The following is a 3,528-nucleotide window of genomic DNA, read 5'->3' as shown; positions in this document are numbered from 1 at the left end:
AATGAATATGGAAGATTTAATTCTCAGGTTGCTAGTGGAAGAGGATCACATGAAGGAAGACAAGCATGATGAGTAGCTTAAAGCCAAAGCTAGCTATGTTGAAGGAGAAACTTCAACACCTAAGCTAAATTCTCATAAAAATAAGGGGAAGAAATCCAACAAGCAATGTTTATGCACCAAAAGTCAAGAACTCTAAGAAGATGATCAAAGGTTGCTGCTATGTGTGTGGAAAAGTGGGCCATAAAGCACATGAATGTTGCCATCGAAAAGATGGAATTCATGCTAATGGAAATAACAATAACAACGGCAAAACCATGCAAATATGACTATGACAGAAGGTGAATTTGTTGTATCTGAGACTAATATGGTTTCGAATATTAGTGATTGGCTAATTGATACAGGTGCCACTAGGTACATATGTGCTAACAAAAACATGTTCATGGAGTATATGCTGCTACTGCTGGAGAGAAATTATATATGGGAAATGCTGCAACATCTGCAATTGAAGCAGAGGCAAAGTTGTACTCAAACTCACTTCTGAAAAAAGCCTAAAATTGCTTGACGTGCTACATGTTCCTGAAATAAGAAGAAACCAAGTTTCTGGCCCTATTCTAATTGCTAAAGAGTTCAAACTTGTATTTGAATCCAATAAATTTGTCCTAACTATAGGAGGGATTTTTGTTGGAAAAGGCTACATAGCCGATGGCCTTGTAAAACTCAATGTATTGGTTGTTGATGTTATTAATAATATAATTAAGGCTTCTACTTATATTGTTGAGTCCTCTAATATTTGGCCTGCTAGACTAGGACATGTGAATTTTCGTTCTATGCATAGAATGGTTAACTTAAAATTACTACGTAAATTTGAAATTAATTTTAATCATAAGTGTGAGACATGTATAGAATCCAAATTTTCTAAACAAACTTTTAAGTCAATTTTGGGAAGGTCAAATGAATTGCTTGGTCTAATTCATAGTGATCTTTGTGAATTTAAAATCACTCCAACTCGAGGAGGAAAGAATTATTTATCACTTTGATAGACAATCTTAGTAAGTATTGTTATATTTATTTGATTCATAGCAAGAATGAAGCTTTGAATATTTAAGACATATAAAGCGGAAGTTGAGAATCAACTTGAAAAAAAAAAAATCAAAGCACTTAGATCCGATAGAGGACAGGAGTATGAGTCTTTAGCCTTCTCAGATTTTTATGCACAACATGGACTTATACATCAAACAACGGCTCCATATACATCACAACAAAATAATGTAGCTAAAAGAAAAAATAGAACATTTGAAGACATAACTAATTCCATGTTAAATAACTTCGAACTTTCACTCAATTTGTGGGGTGAAGCATTACTTACTGCAAATGTCATACTAAATAAAGGGTCAGTTTGGTTTCAGTCCTTAATCAACTTAATTGTTAGACTGAAACCTTGTTTGTTTAAATATTTTGATCGAGGTCCTTAACATCATTTAAGATATTTAACTCATGCATTTATACATTTAATGTCCTACAAATTATGAAGTTTAAACAAATTCAAATAATATTTTAAAAATATAATAACTACTTAAAAATAAATATTAGAGTAATATTGACACACCCCGACCGAGATCAGGGCGTGCTGGCCGTCACGTGCAAGTGACGTAGCCATGTGCACAGTGCGGAAGCTAATAAGGTAATAATATAAAAGTACGATTAATTAAAAACTAGCATACATAAGGTCAAAGTAAAGAGTGCTAGTGCGAGTGAACCGCTAAGTTCAGAGCATTAAGTCTACAGCAGTCCAAATTAACATAATACGATAACAGTGCACCCGAAGTGACCCTACATTGGTGCGTGTCTGTCAGAAGCGCCGGGAAGCCCTCTGGGAAACCACCGAACCTGCTAGCTAGCTAAAACCTAGAGGGGCGCAAAACAAAAGCGTGAGTGGGCAAAAACAAAGCTCTTTGAAAACCATTTAGTAAAATACATTCTAACCCCTCACCGTAAAACCTGTATACTTCCCAGAAAATAAACATATATACGTATGTATAAATATGCCAATCATGCTCAAGGGTATGCCATGTCAAATCCTCATAATGATATGCAAGTGCTCAGGTATAAACTGTATCAATAACCCATCACTGGCAGCCGGAGTCCCCTAAGTGACCTGTACGGCTGAATCTAGAGCTCAAATCTCAAACTCAACACTAAACCTGCCCACGAGTCGGAACCACCTGTAGTGGTCTGTACGACAGGCCTGGGTGTAATACATATAACGCTCTAGTGCTACGATCACGTGAAGGCTGTGCGAGTAATCGCGGGTCACCTACGAGTCGGAACCACCTATAGTGGTCTGTACGACAAGACTGTGCACCTAACTTGGATCCAAGCTGAGTGTGTGGTGCGGGAGATGAACGACACGTGAAGGACAGTGCCCTACTCTGGGCAGGAGCACTAACACCGGGGGTGCAGGTTATGAGCTCTCTAATCGTCTCTAACCACTATTTAATGCAATTGTTAAGTAACGCTTACCTGGCGCTTACCTGTGCCTCCACAGCACCATCATATACATATAATTGAATGTATAAATAACGTATATGTAACTAATCATGCATAAACACCAATAATATAAAAGAAATGGCATATAACAGATAAGCATTTATATAAAATTTCTGGGAATTATAAGTATATAGGTATATACGGAAAACAAAAGCCCACTCACTGATACGTGGAAGGGTCGTAGCCCCCCTGCCTCGCGTGAGCACGCTCGTCCTCGGGATACATGTCACCTGTCCAAAAACTCCATAACCGGCCAAGCTCGAACCAAGCTATTCTGACGTCCACTTCCGTCCAACGATGCACTCCGAGGCTCCTTGGGACCTCACTAACACAACTACAAGCTGAAAATGGTATGATCGTGCTCCCCTCGACCTCACGATCTCGACTGTGATCTTAGATTCTTCGATCTGTGGTGAAATAGTGTAGTTGTGTGTGTGTCCGTACCAGTTCAAAGGAAGAGGAAGAAGAAAGGGAACTCGGGAGAGAGAGAGAGAGAGAGAGAGAGAGAGAGAGAGAGAGAGAGAGAGAGAGAGAGAGAGAGAGACAGGGAAAGGGACAGGGGAATAGGGAGAGTGAGGGTGTGAGTGTGTGGCCCAGATTGTGCCAACACACATACAAAACAACCAATAACTTAACATAAACGAACTAGGGGTAAAAATGTCATTTCACATGCACGTTTTAGATAATTTCCGGGACGGGATGTCACAAATATTGTTCTTCACAAAATTATAGCAAGAAAATAATGTACCCATATAATTATTAACATATTTTAAAAAATAACTACTGATATATTTTAAAACATAAAATAAATACATAAAATTAGCATGGGTACATTTAGCAAAATTAAAAATGGGTACAAATAAATAAAAAAATATGGGTACAAATACAAATAAAACTTTAAAAAATATGTGCACAAAAAGAAATTAATATATGGGCACAAATTAAAACTGAAAAGAAAATTGGTACAAATTAAAAAATGGT

The 3,528-nt window shown here is 37.5% G+C and overlaps 1 long non-coding RNA gene across 1 annotated transcript; it reads right to left on the bottom strand.

Moving 5' to 3' along the window:
• Positions 1-1,687: 1,687 nt before the first annotated feature.
• LOC125480784 lies at positions 1,688-3,040 on the bottom strand. The gene is made up of 2 exons (XR_007261045.1): positions 2,711-3,040; positions 1,688-1,905 (listed from the first exon to the last, which is right to left on the bottom strand). It is a non-coding gene; the product is annotated as an uncharacterized LOC125480784 (long non-coding RNA).
• Between the last annotated feature and the right edge of the window lie 488 nt (positions 3,041-3,528).

Source organism: the organism of the source record quoted next, unplaced genomic scaffold (assembly GCF_019419815.1).
Source record: "Pyrus x bretschneideri cultivar Hongxiangsu unplaced genomic scaffold, Pyrus_bretschneideri_v1 Contig36, whole genome shotgun sequence".
Classification (NCBI taxonomy): Eukaryota; Viridiplantae; Streptophyta; class Magnoliopsida; order Rosales; family Rosaceae; genus Pyrus; species Pyrus x bretschneideri.
Note: the sequence above shows the minus strand (reverse complement) of the source record. Positions and strands in the feature narration are given on the sequence as shown.